At 41.4% G+C, this 21,730-nt stretch overlaps 1 protein-coding gene across 1 annotated transcript in view; it reads right to left on the bottom strand.

Annotated features, from left to right (window-relative positions):
• Positions 1-546, bottom strand: part of STX7 (syntaxin 7) — a 53,169-nt gene extending 52,623 nt beyond the window's left edge. Inside the window, exon 1 of the mRNA XM_070461665.1 lies at positions 435-546. The gene's annotated coding sequence lies outside the window, so the exon portion shown is untranslated. The remainder of the gene's footprint in view (positions 1-434) is intronic.
• Between the last annotated feature and the right edge of the window lie 21,184 nt (positions 547-21,730).

Genomic DNA, 21,730 nt, shown 5'->3' with positions numbered 1-21,730 from the left:
GGAAGAGGTCAACTGGTGTCCAGCCCGAGGCAGAAGCTGGATTCCAGAACTGGGCTGGAGCGGCCCGGGCACCAACCCCGCCCCGGAGCGCGCAGCCCGCCGGTGCGCCTGAGCGAGCGCGGCCGGGGCTGCCGGGGCGGCCGGGGGCGGAGGCGAGGCTGCAGCGCAGCCGGCGCTGGGCGGGCCGGGCTGGCAGGGCCGGCGGGACCCGCCTGATCGGGCGGCGCACTCGCGCCAGCCCGCGGGGCGTGGGGAGCAGCGCGATCCCGGGGCAGGGTCAGCGCCGGCCCTCCGACTCCCGGGAGCCTGCCGCAAAGCGCAGGGGCGGCGGCCACCTGACAACGCGCACAAAAAACAAGGTGGCGCGGCAGCCACGGGCACACGCGCTTTCGGGGCGCCCCGCCAGGGACACCCCCTCCCGAGGCTCCTCTTACCCCGACCTCCTCGGCTTCCTTCTCCTTCTTTGGCGGCGGGGACCCAAGGGCCCCTGAGCCCCCAGCTACGATTCTCAGCTGATGGGTGGTGGCGCTGGAACGCCCACTGCGCATGCCCGCAATACCTCCCAGGGAAGGAGGCGGGGCTTTTCCCCCTCTCATTGGCCAGTTGAGTTGAGTGACAGCGGCCTTCCCCGCCCCCTCTGGTTCTACGCTAAGAAATAGGGGTTCCTGCAAAATTGCACAGTACGGAGGAGGTGTTCCCTGAGGTCTGAAGTGCGGATGACGAACGCCCTCGTTTGCGTGTAAAAAACAAGAAGGAATGGAGAGCTGCTGTTTTCTTCATCGGGTGATTTCGGCCTCCCTAGACTTCAGGCCGTATCATCAACTCATGCCTATCTTGTTTCCCAACACTTAACTCTCCAGTAGACCATATTCGCAGGTCTATTAAAAAAATGCAAACGTATAAATATGCAGTTCTTGCAGTTCTAACAGGAAGAATGAAGGAATAAACGAAGAGTAATTTCCTTGTGCTCTCTTAGACAAGTTTTCATAGCATCCTTGAAAGTCAGGAAGTAGTTCTCACAGGATTTGAAGTGAGCGGAGAATGTTCTTATGATAAATATTCAAATATAAAGTAATCGTTAGATAAAAAGCATCAGTTGCTTCTGGTGAAAGAAATACCAAATTAATTAATGAGGTCTTTATTGGGGCTTCTCAGGTGCTGTGGTAGTAAAGAATCTGCCTGCCAATGTAGGAGACCCAAGAGACGCAGGTTCGATCCCTGGGTTGGGAAGATCCCCTGGAATAGAAAGTGGCAACCCACTCCAGTATTCTGGCCTGGAACATTCCATGAACAGAGGAGCTTGGTGGGCTACAGTCCCTGAGGCTGCAAAGAGTTGGACCCGACTGAGCACCAGGCACATATTTGCCTTTATTAAGGCAACAGTATTTTCTGAAAGGATCATCAGGACATTAAAATCCAGATGAACTAAGGTGAAAAGAAATCTAAAGCCAGAATACTTTGAATTGGTACCACCCAAGCAAATTTTTGGAGAAGGAAATGGCAACCTACTCCCGTATTCTTGTCTTGAGAATTCCAAGGACAGAGGAGCCTGGCTGGCTACAGTCCATGGAATGCAGGGAGCTGGACATGACTGAAGGACCAATACTGTCACTTTCACTTTACAAGCAAATTTTAGGTTGTTTGTAATTATGCATACAAATGTACTTAAGTGAGTGAGGTCACCCAAGGATAAGAAATATAAGAGGCTCTCCATTTATTTTTCATTTTTTCTCCTTTAAGCAGAGAAATGGGAACAAGAAATATTTTATTTTTAAAAAAAATTTTTGGTTATATTGCATCTTTATTGCAGCACTCAGGCTTTCTCTTGTTGCCCCATGGCATGTGGGATCCTGGTTCCCTGACCAGGGATCGAGCCCACATCCCCTGCAATGAAAGGCAGATTCTCAACCACTGGACCACCAGGAAAGTCCCCAAGAACTATTTTCTATTTCTCATTTTTCCTGAAGAGTACTGTGGTATAAGTGTGACAATAGGCAGCAACTTATACTTTCCCTCTGTTAAGAGCAGACAATAGAAAAAGATGGGCAGGATTGTCAGACAAAATGCGCACACCCACGTCTAAAGGGTCAGCGTGGTTCAGCTAGAGCCGATTGCAGACTTTTAGGAATATTGGCCCAATATAATCAAATTCTCAGCTTTGTTGAGATATAGTGGAAATTCTGATTTTTATGTGAAAAATTTTTTCCAGTATTCTTAACATTTTCATAAAACATTCTGTAATCAAATAAAATATGTATTTCAGCCTTTGTAATAGATGATAATTTCAGCCATCGAGTATTAAAGCTGAAGAAAGCCTAACAGAAAAGCTAGCTCTATTTCCCCATATAACAGATGAAAAAAATCTGAAACCCAAAGAAGCATCATCAAAATCACACAAATAATTATGAGAAGCACAGGTCCAAGTGACCTGAATTATCAGCATCTTGATTTCTTCCTTTATTTCATTCAGCAGATACTCACTGATGCTCTGCCCTGTGCTAGGTGCTGTGTGAGGCACTGCAAATCTCAAAATGAGGACACAGTATTTTCCTTCAAGGAGTGAGATCTTTCCCAGAACACTGCAAGAGATGCTGTGATAAAGATTTGTACACAGCGCCAAGGAAGTTCAGAGATGAGGATCACTTATGGGAACAGGGACCATTCCAAAAAAGGAAGAGTTGCTAGAATCTTGAAAAATGTGTAAGAGTTTACTGGGGAGACAAGATGGGAAAGGACATTCCAGTCAAAAGGAAGAACACATAAAACATAAAATCATAGGCAAGTGCAAACTCTCAGGGATCTCCTAAGACTTTAATTAGATAAAGCAAAGTGGGTGGGATGGAGGGGCATGAGACTAGAAAGTCTAATGGAATTTACATAATGAAAACCTGCATATCATGTTTCATGAATACCTAATAGGAGTTAAAGTATGAAAGCAAAGGTGTGATGTGCTCATAATTCCATCGTATGAAGAAGACTTTGGAGAATGGGGGAAAATAAAGAGAAATAGGAGTGAGAGGAGCTTCCCAGATGGCCCAGTGGTAAAGAATCCACCTCCCTAATAGAGCTGTGCCAAGAGAACGCACTGGTCATAGCAAACACCCTCTTCCAACAACACAAGAGAGGACTCTACACATGGACATCACCAGATGGTCAACACTGAAATTAGACTGATTATCTTCTTTACAAGCCAAAGATGGAGAAGCTCCATACAGTCAGCAAAAATAAGACTGGGAGCAGACTGTGGCGTACGTAGGTCATGAATTTCTTATTGCCAAACACAGACTTATATTGAAGAAAGTAGGGAAAACCACTTGGAGAAGTCAATGGCACCCCACTCCAGTACTCTTGCCTGGAAAATCCCATGGACGGAGGAGCCTGGTGGGCTGCAGTCTATGGGGTCGCTAAGAGTCGGACACGACTGAGCGACTTAGCACCAGCAGCAGCAACAGCAGGGAAAACCACTAGACCATTCAGGTATGACCTAAATCAAATCCCTTATGATTATACAGTGGAAGTGAGAAATAGATTTAAGGGGCTAGATCTGATAGACAGAGTGCCTGATGAACTATGGACGGAGGTTTGTGACATTGTACAGGAGACAGGGATCAAGACCATCCCCAAGAAAAGGAAATGCCAAAAAGCAAAATGGCAGTCTGAGGAGGCCTTAAAAATAGCTGTGAAAAGAAGAGAAGCAAAAAGCGAAGGAGAAAAGGAAAGACATACCCATTTGAATGCAGAGTTCCAAAGAACAGGAAGGAGAGATAAGAAGCCTTCCTCAGTGATCAAAGCAAAGAAATAGAGGAAAACAATAGAATGGGAAAGACTAGCGATCTCTTCAAGAAAATTAGAGACACCAAGGGAACATTTCATGCAAAGATGGGCTCAATAAAAGACAGAAATGGTATGGACCTGACAGAAATGTTATGGACCTGACAAAAGCAGAAGAAATTAAGAAGAGGTGGCAAGAATACACAGAAGAACTGTACAAAAAAGATCTTCACGACCCAGATAATCATGATGGTGTGATCACTCACCTAGAGCCAGACATCCTGGAATGTGAAGATAAGTAGGCCTTAGGAAGCATCACTATGAACAAAGCTACTGGAGATGATGGAATTCCAGTTGCGCTATTTCAAATCCTGAAAGATGATGCTGTGAAAATGCTGCAGTCAATATGCCAGCAAATTTGGAAAACTCAGCAGTGGCCACAGGACTGGAAAAAGTCAATTTTCATTCCAATCCCAAAGAAAGGCAATGCCAAAGAATGCTCAAACTACCACACAATTGCACTCATCTCACATGCTAGTAAAGTAATGCTCAAAATTCTCCAAGCCAGACTTCAAAGTATGTGACCCATTAACTTCCAGATGTTCAAGCTGGTTTTAGAAAAGGCAGAGGAATCAGAGATCAAATTGCCAACATCCATTGGATCATCGAAAAAGCAAGAGAGTTCCAGAAAAACATCTATTTCTGCTTTATTGACTATGCCAAAGCCTTTGACTGTGTGGATCACAAAACACTGTGGAAAATTGTGAAAGTGATGGGAATACCAGACCACCTGACCTGCCTCTTGAGAAATCTGTATGCAGGTCAGGAAGCAACAGTTAGAACTGGACATGGAACGAAAGACTGGTTCCCAATAGGAAAAGGAGTATGTTGTCACCCCGCTTATTTAACTTATATGCAGAGTACATAATGAGAAATGCTGGGCTCGAAGAAGCACAAGCTGGAACCAAGATTGCCAGAAGAAATATCAATAACCTCAGATATGCAGACGACACCACCTTTATGGCAGAAAGTGAAGAAGAACTAAAGAGCCTCTTGATGAAAGTGAAAGAGGAGAGTGAAAATGTTGGCTTAAAACTCAACATTCAGAAAACTAATTCACGGCATCTGGTCCCATCAGTTCATGGCAAATAGATTGGGAAACAGTGGAAACAGTGGCTGACTTTGTTTTTTTGGGCTCCCAGATCACTGGAGATGGTGACTGCAGCCATGATAATAAAGACGCTTACTCCTTGGAAGGAAAGTTATGACCAACCTAGACAGCATATTAAAAAGCAGAGACATTACTTTGCCAACAAAGCTCCACCTGGTCAAGGCTATGGTTTTTCCAGTGGTCATGTATGGATGTGAGAGTTGGACTGTGAAGAAAGCTGAGTGCTGAAGAATTGATGCTTTTGAACTGTGGTGTTGGAGAAGACTCTTGAGAGTCACTTGGACTGCAAGGAGGTCCAACCCGTCCATCCTAAAGAGATTAGTCCTGGGTGTTCATTGGAAGGACTGATGCTGAAGCTGAAACTCCAATACTTTGGCCACCTGATGTGAAGAGCCGACTCATTTGAAAAGTCCCTGATGCTAGGACAAATTGAGGGCAGGAGGAGAAGGGGATGACAGAGGATGAGATGGTTGGATGGTATCACCGACTTGATGGATATATTGAGTTTGAGTAAACTGTGGGAGTTGGTGATGGACAGGGAGGCCTGGCATGCTGCGATTCGTGGGATCACAAAGAGTCAGACACGACTGAGTGACTGAACTGAACTGAACTACTCCTTGAAAGAAAAGCTATGACCAACCTATACAGCATATTAAAAAGCAGAGACATTACTTTGCCAACAAACGTTCTTCTATTCAAGGCTATGGTTTTTCCAGTAGTCATGTCTGCATGTGAGAGTTGGACTATAAAGAAAGCTGAGCACCAAAGAATTGATGCTTTTGAACTGTGGTGTTGGAGAAGACTCTTGAGAGTCCCTTGAACTGCAAGGAGATCCAACCAGTCCATCCTAAAGGAAATCAGTCCTGAATATTCATTGGAAGGACTGATGTTGAAGCTGAAACTCCAATACTTTAGCCACCTGATGCGAAAAACTGACTCATTTGAAAAGACCCTGATGCTGGGAAAGATTGAAGGTGGGAGGAGAAGGGGACGACAGAGGATGAGATGGTTGGATGGCATCACCAACTCAACAGACATGAGTTTGAGTAAACTCCAGGAGTTGGTGATGGACAGGGAGGCCTGACCTGCTGCAGTCCATGGGGTTGCGAAGAGTCGGACACGACTGAGTGACTGAACTGAACTGAACCAATGCAGGAGATTCAGGATACCTGGCTTTGATCCCTGGGTCAGGAAGATCCCCTGGAGAAGGAAATGACAACCCACTCCAATATTCTTGCTTGGAAAATCTCATGGACAGAGGAGCCTGGTGGCCTGCTGTCCGTGGGGACATGACTTATCACACACACATGAAAGAGTGAGAGAGAGAAGGAGGTTTGACCACCAGGCAGGCTGCTGCGATAGTAGGATCCCCCCATTTAAGAATCTTTCCAATATCAGAGATATTGAAGGACTGCAGTAAGGCAAATACACTGGAGAAAAGGAGGTGAGGACTGCTTTGAGAAATATTTAAGAGGACTTGAAAATCAGTTAGATATGGAGAATGAAAGATGACTCCTCTTTTTAAGACACGTAACTGTTAAGCAGAACATGATGTAGCTGAGATCTAAGACAGATAAAGCTGATAAAGCGATTGCAGTTTGAGCAGGGAGGTGGGGAAATGAGGGGTCTAAGTGACGATATGTTTAGCCTGGGAGTTTCTGCGTTGAAGATTCTGGGGATCTGAGATGTGTGGTGTCTTTTAGGTACTTGAGAATGTGAGCTGGTGTTCCAGATGGGAGCTCTGGTTGGAGATATGGGAAGAGATGAGGTCACTAACCATAAAGTTGGGGTGTTGTGAATTTTCTGTGTCTAAGGAAGGGCAGAGAATGAAAACCCTTGAAAAGGAGTAACAGAGAGATCGGGAGTAAACCACGAAAAGGTGTAGTGAAGAATGCAGGAAAACATTTCCAAAAAGGAGGGAATAACAGCACATGTCACAGGAAGTTCAAATAAATTAATAACCAAAAGTTGTGCATCAGACTTGGGGTTTAGGAAGTGACTGGACTTGGGAATTTAGGAAGAGGCATTTCAATAATTCAAGAATCTATCATTGCAGAGAATTTATATCTGTGTGACATCTGCTGTACTTTCCACATCCTACATGTTTGGTAGAATCCTGGGCTGTGTTGGGGCAAGCACAAAGTACAAAGAAGTGGAGGCTTGGTAGCCTCTTCAGGTCCCCTGTTAGTTACTGACTGAACCGGAACCAAAGCTCAACTGTCTGAATCCTGGGCTCCTTCCAACTTCCCATATGTTAAAATATATTTTAAATGGATTTCTTCCAGCTCTTTTGAAAACTAAGATTTCACGCTTTTGTATATCCTTTGCATTCAAGTGAAAAAATAGATATACTTTAGGTAGCCTTGCAAAATTTAGAGACACAGAAGATAAATGAAAGAGTTCCTGATATTTATGGTATCCCATCTGAGCATGACTCAGCGACTAAGCAACAACGACAAATCTGAACATCAGCCTGCTTCTTAGTGGATTCTTCACCTGCTGAGCCACCTGGGAAGGCCCTGGTAAAATTCAGCCAGGTGCCTCGAATCCAGTAGGGCTCAAAAATTCTGTTGATTTTACAGGTTATCATTTCACTTCTTGCAAAACAAATCCTTTATATTTGCATTAATTACCTGTGTTTGAAGGCTTGTGACTTGGATTTTTCAGGGCTAGCAATTTTGGGGATTTGGGTCTTCTTGGAAAGATTTTGAAGGGCAATCAGAAATAAGTTTCTGAGTGGGAATTGCTATCTGCATACTAGTGTCCTTATTAATATAAATACTACCTAAATAACCTTTGTCATGCAGGTTAGGGAACTCTTCACTGCTGTATCTCCAGTGTTTAGAATAGTAATTCTAGTGAACAGAAGGAGATAATTGCCCATTCACGTGATAGCCCCTGAACTAAAAATTTTTTAAAGCACCACCGTGTGATCTTGTGGGACAGCTAGATAAATAAAAGACACAAAAAGAAAAATACAGCAAGACAAGGAATTTATTGATAAATGAGAGGTACAAGAGTACTTGTGAAAGTTTGGTTTTATTAGTGGGAAAACCACAGCTGTTTTAAGAAATCTGTCCTATATTAAGAGGCAGCTGAAATTAATATCTAATAAACAAGTTTGTTTCATTGTGCCTTGTTTTTAGGCACCCCTCACCTTCCTTTGCAGTCTCTTTGTTTTCTAAGACCACCCTGTGCATAGTTAAATGCCAAGCACAGAGCAGATTTGGCTCTCATAGAGCTAATAGACAACCCAAAGAAATCTTGCATGGGCAATTACAATATGACAGCCTGATAAGTGGTACGTTCATTTCTAATTTTACCTCCTAAATATTGTCAATATGTGGCCTCTTATCTGTCTCTCCTGGTCTGTGTCCCAGTTCTCTGGCATCTGTATCTCCACTCCACTCAATGTCATTATTCTCAAAGCCAGCACTGAATGTTTGAAGCACACATCTGAAAATATTACTTCAGGCTTCATGTCATCACTATGATTGCCACTTGCCCTCAAATGTACTTCTTAGCAATAAAAGTGCATGGAATGGGCAGGGGTGAGGGATTGTGTAAGGTTGGGAGAAGGAATTATAGAAGGGGTCTGCCTTCTTTCATTTAGCAGCATGCATTTAAGATACATGCACACTATTGTATAAATCAATAGTTTGTTCTTTTCTATGGCTAAGTAGTATTCCACTGTCATTATGTAATGCTATTCTGTCCCCTCTTGGTTGTTTCCAATTTGGGGCAATTACAAATAAAACTTATATATGTGTGCAGGTTTAGATAAAAGTGAAGTGAAGTTGCTCAGTCGTGTCTGACTCTTTGAGACCCCATGGACTCCTCAGTCCATGGGATTTTTCAGGCATGAATACTGGAGTGGGTTGCCATTTCCTTCTCCAGGGGATCTTCCTGACCCAGGGATCAAACCCAGGTCTCCCGCATTATAGGCAGCTGCTCTACCATCTGAGCTACCAGGGATCTCTCGTTTTCAATTCACTTAGGTAAATATCTAGAAGTGGGATTGTTGGGTTGTATATGTTTAATTTTATAAGAAACTGCCAAATTGTTTCCTAAAGTGGTCATATAATTTTGCATTCCCACCAGCAATGAATGAGAATTTCTTTTGCTCTAATTCCTTGTCAACCTTTGATATTGTTAGATTTTCTTTTTTAATTCTGTCTATTCTAATAGATGTATAGGCTTCCCTGGTTGCTCAGCAGTGAAGAATCTGCCTGTAATACAGGAAATACAGGTTTGATCCCTGGGTCAAGAAGATCCCCTGGAGAAGTAAATGGCAACCCACTCCAGGATTCTTGCCTGGGAAATCCCATGGACAGAGGAACCTGGCAAGCTACAGCCCATGAGATCACAAGAGTTAGACATGACTTAGCGACTAAACCACCAGACGAATAGGTGTGTAGTGGCATCTGACTGTGGCTTTAATTTCACTTTCTTAATGATAGTGAACATGTTTGTATGCTTATTTAAAATCCATATGTCTTCTTTACTGAAGTATCTGTTCAAATCGTTTGCCCATTTTTTTTTTTTTGTTAGATTGGCTCCCTATTTAGGGTTTTAAGAGTTCTTTTTATTTTCTGGGGCTGTAACAAATGTGTCATTTGCAAATATTCCTCCTATTTTTTTAACTTGCCTTTTTTATTTTCCTTCCAGTGTCTTTCACAGAGCAAAAAAATTTAATTTCTATAAAATCCAATATGCCAAATTTTTCTTTTTATAAATCATGCTATTGTTGTTGAATCTTTTCATTACCAAATCCAGAATTACACAGATTTTCTTCTAAATTGTTTTCTTAAAGTTTTATAGTTTTACCTTTTACATTTATATCTACAATACATATTAACTTTTATTTTTGTATGAGGTGTATATCAAAGTTTTGGTTTCTTTTTTTTTTTTTAATATGGATGTCTTAATTGTTTCAGGATCAGTTGTAGAAAAGATTTTTTTTCTCCATTGAGTTGCCTTTGCACTGTCAGCTAGAAATTGGCATGTGCTATGGGTACTTGCCTCTACCTCTACAAAGACTAAATCATGTCCTGCTGTAGCTGCTGACCCTCAACATCCCTCTGAAAGGAGTTTAGGGGAGTAGAGAAATGAGGCTCTCTGTGCTTTGGGAAAAACTGGCAGGACAGGTTTTCAGATAGATATTCTCAGGAGGTGATTTTATGAGTCCAATTCTTGTAGCTCCTCATATCCAGAAAAGCATTAAAATCCTTCATGGTGATTGACTGTTTCTCAAGACTAGCAGAAAGCTTCATAAGACTAGCAAAAGCCTTCTGGAAAAACATGTGCCTGATTGCATGTATTCTCCTTTCAACAAAATCATATACATGCTGTCCTCCCCCGCCGCCTCTTTGGAGCAGTTTCTCAGAGTTATCTGAGGTTCTGTCTCCTGGTCAGCAGTCCTCATTTTGCCCCACATAAGACTCAATTTGTAACTCTCATGTTGTGAATCTTAAGTAGACAGCACTCTTGCCAAAAGTCAACTGAAGAGGAAAGTGAAAGTAAAGACTTAGTTGCTCAGTCATGTCCAACTCCTTGCAATTTCGTGGACTGTAGCCTGCCAGGCTCCTTCGTCTGTCTAAGGGATTCTCCAGGCAAGAATACTGGAGTCAGTCACCATCTCCTACTCCATGAGATATTCCTGGCCCAGGGATCGAACCCAGGTTTTCTGCATTGCAAGAACATTCTTTAGCATCTGAGTCACCAGGGAAGCTTTCTCAGTTGAAGAGAATTAACACCTTAACAAAACTGAAACTTTCAATTCATGAACACAGTGTATCTCTACATTTATATAGCTTTTCTTTCATTTATTTTTAATGTGTTTTATCATTTTCAGTATACAAATCCTGAACATATTTTGTAAGTCATGTGTAATGTATTCATTTGTTTGGATGCTGTTATAAATATATTTTTTATTTAAAATTCCTCTTAATCCTAACCAACATGTATGGATCATTCACAATTAAAGTATGTTTGAATTAAATCTATGATATGTTTCAATTAAAGTCTACCATCTTTCTAATTGCTTATTTGGTCCTTTTATTCTTTTTTTTGGTTCACCTTTTTCTTTCTTTCCTGGGTTTAATTAAGAATTTTTAATAATTTTATTTCTTTTATTGACATATATCTCTTTTAGAAATATTTTGTCTCATTTTTAAAATTAATTTGAGCCTTGGTAAATGTCACATTGTACTTGAAAATATGTGGGTTATTTTCAGATACCTTTTTATGTTGATTTCTAACATAATTCCACAGTGATAAGAGAACAGACTCTATATGATTTTGATATCTTTAGACCATGAAATTTTTGCACCTTATTTTACGTCCCTGGATATGTTCCAGTGTCTCCTAGATTATAGTCTATGGGAAATTGAATAGAATTTATATCCTACTTTTGTGTGAAAATTGTATAAATCTTATTTATATTGAATTGGTTCATAGTGCTTATCAGGTCTATGAATATCCTTCTACTTTTTTGTCTATTCATTCTATTAATTTTTGAGAGTTTGATATTGAAACTCCAACTAAAAATACTAATTTATCTACTTAAAAAATTATAATATATAGTGAAACTATATGTAACTTTCTTCTGTATTTTCTAAGTATCCTGTAAATGTGTTATCATACTTTCATAATTTAAAAAATAAAAAAGAGATAAAAATTAATTTGAGCCTACCTTTAGGTAATATTTCTAGGGATTATAGTAGCATCTTCCTAAGTCCTCCTTCTCTTTCCTTGTGCTGTTATTGTCATACATTCCACTTTAAATATGCTATAAAAACATATGTATTTTACAGTTTTAATATAGTCATCCATATTTTAGAGCAATTTAAAATGAGAAAAACATTTACTTTACCTTCATATATATTCCATTCCTGAATCTCTTCATTTCTTTGAGTAGATCTAAGTTTATGGTTTATGTCATATTCCATATACCATAATGACTGTTTTTATCTTGGGGTGAAAAAGGCAAGGAAGGCAGAATGGGATGATTTGTATTTATGACAGATGTAGTAGTAGAGAAAAAAACTTTCTCTTTAATCTCTTGGCCTTCCTGGTGGCTCAGTTGAAAAAGAATCTGCCTACAATGCAGGAGACTGGGGTTGGATACCTGGGTCAGGAAGATCCCCTGGAGAAGAGAACGGTTATCCACTCCAGTATTCTTGCCTGGAGAACTCCAGGGACAGAGGAGCCTGGTGGGCTAGAGTCCATGGGATCCCAAAGAGTTGGACAGGACTGAGAGACTAACAATTTAGGTTCAGCAGCTGGGCCTTGTGAATTAAATTAACAGAAGACTGATTAACAGGACAAAAGGTTTAGTTTGCATGAATATTGGGGCAAACAAAGGAAGTCACTGGTTTGTTACAAGTTAACAAACAAAAAAACAAAGGTTTTATGCTTAACTGCACAGGAGAAAGGTAAGGAGGAGAAAAAACTTCTTAGAAAAACAAATAGGTTTCTTTAGGAAAGACAAATAGGTTTTGAGGACAACAGACTGGCGGTAGAAAAGTTTAGGTTAATATTTGTCTATATAGGCATAAATGGCCTTAAAACTAAAACTCCTTTGAGGAAGTGACTTGGTTTACATCCCATAAAGCTTCCCAGTTGGCTCAGGGGGTAAAGAACTCACCTGCCAATGCAGGAGATGTGAGAGATGCGGGTTCAATCCCTGGGTTGGGAAGATCCCCTGGAGAAGGTCGTGGCAGCTCCAATATTCTTGCTTGGGAAATCCCATGGACAGAGGACTGGCAGGCTACAGTCCTTGGTGTCACAGAAGACTCGGACATGACCTAATGATTAAACAATACAGTCCATAAGGTCGCACAGGGTGGGACACTGCTGAAGTGACTTAGCACGCACAGAATGCACGCACATAGTTGAGTTCTCCATTCTTGGAGTAGATGTGCCCTGAAGAGGAATTTTACAGCAGCCTAATTTCCCAGAATTTACTCCTTTTAAACAGATAAGAGAAGCTTTGAGAAAGCTTTCTTTTTTTTCCCTTTCTTTGCATCTGTTGAATCTCAAATGCTTTCAGCTTAAAATATTCTTTATACCAAAGTAGTCTCTATTTTGGGGTGCTGATTATCTTCACAGAAAAATTTATAAGTTCTTTATTAAAATCATGAAAACAATTAAAGAGAATGACAAATACGTGCAGATTCTAACACAAATGGTTCACAGCCTCATCACTTATAAGAGAGACAAATCTCATATGGAGGAGGCTATTGATTCTCCAATCAAATTCCCTTTAACTGCTACTGGAACCAAACCACAGTGGCTGTATCGGCTAAGAACAAACCACAACTGCTTTCTCTGGAGAGTTAGCCTTGACTCAAGATGAGCTGGTCAGTTCAGAAGCCCGCATGCCCTGACCCCATAGACTCAGCCAATGACTGGCTGAACTGAACTCCTGGGGTTGTGGTAGAACTGATTCTCTGGTACAAACTCTGCTCCAGGATTCCCTGTGGGATGGACTGAAGCTAGTCTCTAGCCGAGACCACATTCTTGCTTTTCCCCTGGCTCATCCTCCTTTCCTTATTCCCTTTCTCTTCTACACTTTCTTCTCACCTTCTCTTGTACCCCAGTTCAGCTTCTGCGTCTAGAGACACCAACCTAAGATATCACACTAGAAAAAGTAGCAAAAGCTCAGAAGAGACAACTCACAGAAGAGTCTTAGTCCAAGCTTCCCAAAAAGGAGATCCTAAGGCAAAATTTTATATGCTGAAATTTTTTGATAATTGAAATATGTTTGACACATAATGTGTAAGTTTAAGGTGTAAAACATGCTGACTTGATGCATTTTTGTATGGCACTATGATTGCCATTGTGGCATTAGCTAAGATCTCCATCACGTCATGAGATCACCATTTCTTTTTATGGTGGGAATAATTAAGGTCCAGTCTCTTAGCAGTGTTGAGATGCATTTCTAAGTCCAAGATAGAGTCCTGCCCAGGAGGCCATGTCAACAAACCAAAATTTAGGTAACTTTTCATGTAGAGACTAGAAGATCTGCAGAAACCTAGACTCACTGTTGGGAGGCAGAGAGAGACAGCTGCGTTGGACTGACTGTTCCTGATGGTTGGATCTCCCGGAAACAAATGGCTGAAATTACCTGGGACTGAGCTTATCTGGAAAAGTTTTTAAACTGCAGGAGAAGAAATTAAAATAGCCAATAATCATACTTGAAAAGCCACCAAAAGTACCAAAGGAAAAGTCAAATAAAGCAAGCTGTTTTGTGGTTGTTGTTTTGACCTGTTAAAAAACAAATCTGGACTTAGTGAAAAGGGAATTTCCTTGAAAGTTATCGCAGTGGAGAGAAAGGAGCTGTTGCAGAGAGGAGAGCCTTTAGATCACAAGATCTCTAAGATCTTGGGAGTTAGGTAATAGGCCGTTTCTTTACTAGAGAGGAGGAAACCAGACTAGGAAGAGGTAGGTGTCAGGACTGGGAATGAAAGGGAGTGACAAGATCAGAAAGTGTTTTCTACTGAGGCCAGTCCTTTCTCGGGAGAGGCTGTGAGGGAGTGGCTGGCCATTTGTTGGAAGGCTGAGGATAGACCAAAGTTCAGGCACCTGGGGGAAAGATGGAATCTTAACTGATGCTTGAACAAAACAAGCATTTTGTTCTGATTGATTTGTAGAGACTGGGAGTTCAGCCAATCATTTATGAGGCTAAGAATGGGAATTTGAAACTAGTCTGTCCCACCTTGTCATACATAAACAAGGAGGGCATCTGTGAGTCTTACCTGTGTAAGAAAGGGCTCTACATGTCACACACGGGAGACTGGGAATATAGGAATGGTACTGCATAGTGCTAACGGGGTAGACATGTGCGGAAATGGACACTCCCTTACAGTGAGGCAGCTCGATAAATGGACACAGCCTTTCTGCAAACTTTTAAAAATGTACTAACTCTTCAGCCCACCAACAACACCTTTAGAAATCTATACTGAGGAAATGCCTGGACAAGTGTGCTGAAATGACGTATCACAATATGATTTTAAGTGTCAAGCATTTGGGAACAAAATAAATATCTGTCAAAGGAATTCCCTAAGGATATTTGCACACAGACAACAGTGTGGCTTTAATAAAGACAATGGAAAGGCAGACCATCATTTGGTGATTCAGAGTATGCTCTTTGGAATCAGGCTGCTTGGGTTCAAACCCCAGCTCTAGCACTTGTAGATGTGTAATCTTGGGCAACTCTCTTACCTTCTCTGTGCCTCAGTTTTCTTACCCGTCAAACAGTACAAACTTCCAATTATAAAATAAAGTCCTGGAAATGTAATGTATAATATGGTGACTATAGTTAAAAATAGTGTAATGTATATTTGGAAGTTCCTCAGAGAAGAGATCTTAAAAGTTCCCATCACAGGAAAAAAATTGTAGCTATTCAATAAGTGTGAACTGAACGTATTCTAGTAGTTACCTCACAGTATGTACTTATATCAAACATTATGTTGCACACTTAAAGCTAATAAAATCGCATATGTCAATTATACCATTATACCAATTATATCTCAATTTAAAAAATCTGGTGTTAATTAGAATGGACGATTATTGAAGACTGTTAAAGGAAAAGTGTACATGTGAAAAACATTGAAGAAATTCTTATAACAGTCACTCAGTTAGTTTACAGTTTAGGAAATATTACAGCTGAGCTGTGGCTTTGAATATTCCTAATTATGACCTTCAGTGGGTATTCTCCTCAAAACTTGCTAAAGCATTTCCCCTCCAAGTTCTTTTTTCCTTGTTGAAGTCATCGATATAATTTTGGTGCCTCATTTTTTCATAAGCCACTGAATTAAGGAGTTAGAGAAAGGGACTAAAAATCTGTCTGCAGATAGTTACAGAAAGAGTTGAAGACAAAGACACAGGCGTGTTGAAATTCTAGTTTTGCCACCTATTTTCCCTAAATTTGCATAAATTACTCAAAGTTTGTGTACTTTATTTTCATAAGTCAAGTAGAAATCATATTACCTCATACATTTGTTTTAATGATTAAATGAATTAACAATGTAAACATTTGTGAGAGCGCCCAGCACACGGTATGTACTCTGTATGTGTTAGTTCTTGCTACTGTAGGTGTCATGGCCAGGATTAAAGCAGCGTGCATAGATGTTGACCTGGCTTCAGGAAAGACTTCGGGAGGAGGAGGGTTTTGTGATGCTGGGATGTGAAAGAGGAAGAGAAACTGAAATGTGCAGTGGGGACGGGGAATCACTTCTCTTTCTGTTTCCTTCATCCTTTCCTTTGTTTATCTATCATTTGCCTTTTGCTCTCTGTTCCTCTTATCTCCCCTCATCTCACATTGTCTCATTTTATTTTCCATTTGGACCTTTCTTGGGATTCACTGAAGTGCCATGATCAATGATCAGATTAAACAAAAATGCATTATAAATTTTTATTTGATAGATTATTATGGATTAATAATGAAATACAATGAGCCATTGCGACCTTGGGCTTCCCCGGTGGCTTAGTTGTAAAGAATCTGCCTGCAATGCACAAGATGCATGCAAGAGGTGCAGGTTCAATCCCTGGGTCAGGAAGATCCCCTGGAGAGGGAAATGGCAACTCACTCCAGTATTCTTGCCCTGGAAACCCCATGGACAGAGGAGCCTGGTGGGCTACCGTCCATGGGGTTGCAAAAGAGTCGGGCACAACTTAATGACAAAACAGTTAGGACCTTGGTTTAGTTGAAAGAATAGCCAGCTGTTCTTGCAAGGCGTCTGGATCACACACATAAATAGGACCGGAAAACACCGGGTGGGAGGTGTTTGGAGACAGTGAACAGCATCTTGGGGTCGCTGTACTTGTTAGAAACACTGTCACTAGTGTAAACTGTAAGCACGCCGTGAAGTAACAGTGAAAAGCACCAGAAGCAGCTGAACGTGTATGCAAAACCACATGGGCAAATCCGCACGTGTGTAATCTGTCTTTTTCTCATACAGATAACAGACTGAAAGCCAGAGAGTTTGAAGATGGGTTTAGGGTGAGAGAAATTAGAAACCTGAATACAACCTGTCCTTACTCACTGCAGAGTCTCTGACTGGAGAACATTCTGCAATAAAACCAACCTGCCTTTCCCAGGGAGCCCCCCCCTCACCCCCTCCTTGTTCCCTGGAATGCTCCTCCTCCCTCTCTCGAGTTCTTATCTCAGCTCTGTAACTGTTTACTTGGCCTCTCCCAAACTAGACCATGAGCAGGTTAGGGGTTGTGACTTTTGTCTGCATTCTTAGCACAAACATGGATGCCTGGCTCTAGAAAGTGCTTAGCAAGCGTGAGTGGAAAGAATGGACCTGATTTTTCTGATTGGGTTGAGAGCATTTTCCTTTCTACCAGGGCTGCTTCCCCTGGGGCAGTGTTTCTCAAGAAATGTTCTGTGTAATGCCAGAATCATTTGTGGTGCATGACTTAAAAAGCACACTTCAGCACAGTCCTACAACTTCTGGGTGCGAGGCCTGAAATCTTAAGCACCTCATGTGATTTTGAACATGAAGACAAGTTCAAAAATCTTTCTTTGACTTGTTTGTATGGAGGGGTAGCTTGGAAGGGAGAAAGTGGGCAGCCTCTAGCTGGCATGCTTTCAATGTGTTTGCTGTTCAGTTGCTATATCGTGTCTGATTCTTTGCAGCACCATGGACTGCGGTCAGCCAGGCTCCTCTGTCCCTGGAATTCTCCAGGCAAGAACACTGGGGTAGGTTGCCATTCCCTTCTCCAGGGGGTCTTCCCCACCCAGGGTCTTCTGCACTGCAGGTGGATTCTTTATCATCTGAGTCACTACAGAGACTCCTTTCAAAGGGTTTGGTGTGGAGCTTATTTTGGGGAGGGGGTTGGGTGGTGACGTTTTTGAACAAACTCTTTCTGGACTTAAACTTAATCTTGTTTGGTCAGCCCAGTATTGCTCAGAGTGACCACTAGAGGGCGGCAGAGTACAGGGAAAACGAAAGTGTCACAGAACGGAGACATCATTACCCTTGAAAGACCTGCCAAGAAATAATGAGTTAAGATGCCTCAATCCCCTTATACTTTTACTTACTATTTTAGGGATTTAGATTTCAAGCATCATAATTTATACTTTTGTTAAATAAACAATTTCTCGATTATGTGGCAGAAGAAGGAAACGTGGACGTGGCAGATGGTCATTTTATTGGGTAAACTGGCTTATGAGTACTTGCGTGCACCTGCCTTGGGAATCCAAGGAGTAACTATGAGATCTGTTCTAAGGAGGAGACTTAGATTTATGCCAGTAAACCCGTGAGGACTTAAATAAGGATAAACTTGAGAAATAAAAGTAAAAATGAGTTGATTTAAAACTCATGGACTAGTAAGGCCTGAAAATGCCACAGACGTATATACACACATGCCGCACACATACATTTATAATTCACAGATTAGCAAAGCTTATGAACTACAGAATATAGACATATAGACAAAAGATACACATACACACGTGTGTTCACCCAGCTTTTTTTAAAGAAGCTGCACTTTTTTTTTTTTTTTATTGAAATATAACCTCTATAATTATTTTTTTTTTGATTTTTTTTTTTAATTTTTATTAGTTGGAGGCTAATTACTTTACATCATTACAGTAGTTTTTGTTATACATTGATATGAATTAGCCATGGATTTACATGTACTCCCCATCCCAGTCCCCCCTCCCACCTCCCTCTCCACCCGATCCCTCTGGGTCTTCCCAGTGCACCAGGCCCAGCACTTGTCTCATGCACCCAACCTAGGCTGGTGATCTGTTTCACCCTAGATAATATACATGTTTCAGTGCTGTTCTCTTGAAACATCCCACCCTCGCCTTCTCCCAGAGTCCACAAGTCTGTTCCATACATCTGAGTCTCTTTTTCTGTTTTGCATATAGGGTTATCGTTACCATCTTTCTAAAGTCCATATATATGTGTTAGTATACTGTAATGGTCTTTATCTTTCTGGCTTACTTCGCTCTGTATAATGGGCTCCAGTTTCATCCATCTCATTAGAACTGATTCAAATGAATTCTTTTTAATGGCTGAGTAATATTCCATGGTGTATATGTACCACAGCTTCCTCATCCATTCGTCTGCTGATGGGCATCTGGGTTGCTTCCATGTCCTGGCTATTATAAACATTGCTGCGATGAACATTGGGGTGCATGTGTCTCTTTCAGATCTGGTTTCCTTGGTGTGTATGCCCAGAAGTGGGATTGCTGGGTCATACGAAGCTGCACTTTCAACAGAGGCCAAATCTATGATACAAGATATATGTGCTGGGTGTGCTCATCCGCTCAGGCGTGTCCAACTCTTTGTGGTCCCATGAACTGTGTCACACTGGGCTCCTCTGTCCATGGAGTTTTCCAGGCAAGAATACTGGAGTGGGTTGCCATTTCCTTCTCGAGGTTATCGTCCAATCCCAGGGATCAAATCCACATCTCCTGTGTCTCCGACACTGGCAGGCAGATTCTTTACCACTGAGCCACTTGGAAAGCCGACGGTATGATGGCAGTAAGGAAAGGAAGTAATCTAGTCTCTAGTTCAATTAAGATTCAGGTTCAAGGTTGTAACTTTTCGTGGTTAAATGAAGTTATATATAGTTACTATTGTTTGGTGCTATTCACGGGGTTCTCAAGGTAGTAATTCAAGTCTATGTCCCAACCACTAATGCAGAAGAAGCTGAAGTTGAATGGTTCTATGAAGACCTACAAGACCTTCTAGAACTAACACCAAAAAAAAAAAAAATGATGTCCTTTTCATCATAGGTGACTAGAATGCAAAAGTAGGAAGTCAAGAGATACCTGGAGTAACAGGCAAGTTTGGCCTTGGAGTACAAAATGAAGCAGGGCAAAAGATAACAGAGTTTTGCCAAGAGAACGCACTGGTCATAGCAAGTGCCCTCTTTCAACATTTAAGAGATGACTCTACACATGGACATCACCAGATGGTCAGTACAGAAATCAGATTGATTATATCCTTTGCAGCTGAAGATGGAGAAGCTCTATACAGTCAGCAAAAGCAAAACCAGGAGCTAACTGTGGCTCAGATCATGAGCTCCTTATTGCCAAATTCAGACTGAAATTGAAGAAAGTAGGGAAAACCACTACACCATTCAGGTATGACCTAAATCAAATCCCTTATGATTACACAGTGGAAGTGATAAATAGATTCAAAGGATTAGATCTGATAGAGTGCTTGACGAACTATGGATGGAGGTTCATAACATTGTACAGGACATGGTGATCAAAACCATCCCTAAGAAGAAGAAATGCAAAAAGGCACAATGGCTGTCTGAGGAGGCCTTACAAATAGTTGAGAAAAGAAGAGAAGTGAAAGGCAAAGGAGAAAAGGAAAGATATACCCATTCGAATGCAGAGTTCCAAAGAATAGCAAGGAGAGATAAGAAAGCCTTCCTCAGTGATCAGTGCAAAGAAACAGAGGAAAATAACAGAATGGGTCAGACTAGAGATCTCTTTAAGAAAATTAGAGATACCAAGGGAACATTTCATGCAAAGATGGGCACAATAAAGGACAGAAGTGGTATGGACCTAACAGAAGCAAAGGATGTTAAGAAGAGATGGCAAGGATACACAGAACTGTACAAAAAAGATCTTCATTACCCAGGTAATCACAATGGTGTGATCACTCACCTAGAGCCAGACATCCTGGAATGTGAAGTCAAGTGGGCCTTAGAAAGCATCACTACAAACAAAGCTAGTGGATGTGATGGAATTCCAGTTGAGCTATTTCAAATCCTGAAAGATGATGCTGTGAAAGTGCTGCAGTCAATAGGCCAGCCAATTTGGAAAACTCAGCAGTGGCCACAGGACTGGAAAAGTCAGTTTTCATTCCAATCCCAAAGAAAGGCAATGTTAAAGAATGCTCAAACTACTACACAATTGCACTCATCTCACACACTAGCAAAGTAATGCACAAAATTCTCCAAGCTAGGCTTCAACAGTTCGTGAACTGTGAACTTCCAGATGTTCAAACTGGATTTAGAAAAGGCAGAGGAACCAGAGATCAAACTGCCAACATTCATTTGATAATAGCAAAAGCTACAGAATTCCAGAAAAACATCTACTCCTACTTCATTGAGTATGCTGAAGCGTTTGACTGTGTGGATCACAACAAACTGTGGAAAAGTCTTGAAGAGATGGGAATGCCAGCCCACCTGACCTGCCTCATGAGAAACCTGTATGCAAGTCAGGAAGCAACAGTTAGAACCAGACATGAAACAACGGACTGGTTCCAAATCGGAAAAGGAGTACATCCAGGCTGTATATTGTCACCCTGTTTATTTAACTTATATCCAGAGTACATCCTGCAAAATGCTGGACTGGATGAAGCATAAGCTGGAATCAAGATTGCCAGGAGAAATATCAATAACCTCAGATATGCAGATGACTCCATCCTTACGGCAGAAAGCAAAGAGGAACTAAAGAGCCTCAATGAGAGTGAAAGTAGAGAGTGAAAAACTGGTTTAAACATAACATCCAAAAAATGAAGATCATGGCATCTGGTCCCACTACTTCATGGCAAATAGATGGGGAGACAATGGAAGCAGGGACAGACTGTATTTTCTCGGGCTCCTAAATCACTGCAGATGGTGACTGCAGCTATGAAATTAAAAGATGCTTGCTCCTTGGAAGAAAAACTATGACAAACCTAGATAGCATATTATAAAAGCAGAGACATTATGGACAAATGTCCATCTAGTTAAGGCTATGGTTTTTCCAGTAGTCATGTATGGATGTGAGAGTTGGACCATAAAGAAGACTGAGCACCGAAG

This window comes from Odocoileus virginianus, chromosome 34, assembly GCF_023699985.2.
Source record: "Odocoileus virginianus isolate 20LAN1187 ecotype Illinois chromosome 34, Ovbor_1.2, whole genome shotgun sequence".
NCBI classification, from domain to species: domain Eukaryota; kingdom Metazoa; phylum Chordata; class Mammalia; order Artiodactyla; family Cervidae; genus Odocoileus; species Odocoileus virginianus.
This window is presented reverse-complemented; position numbering and strand designations above follow the sequence as displayed.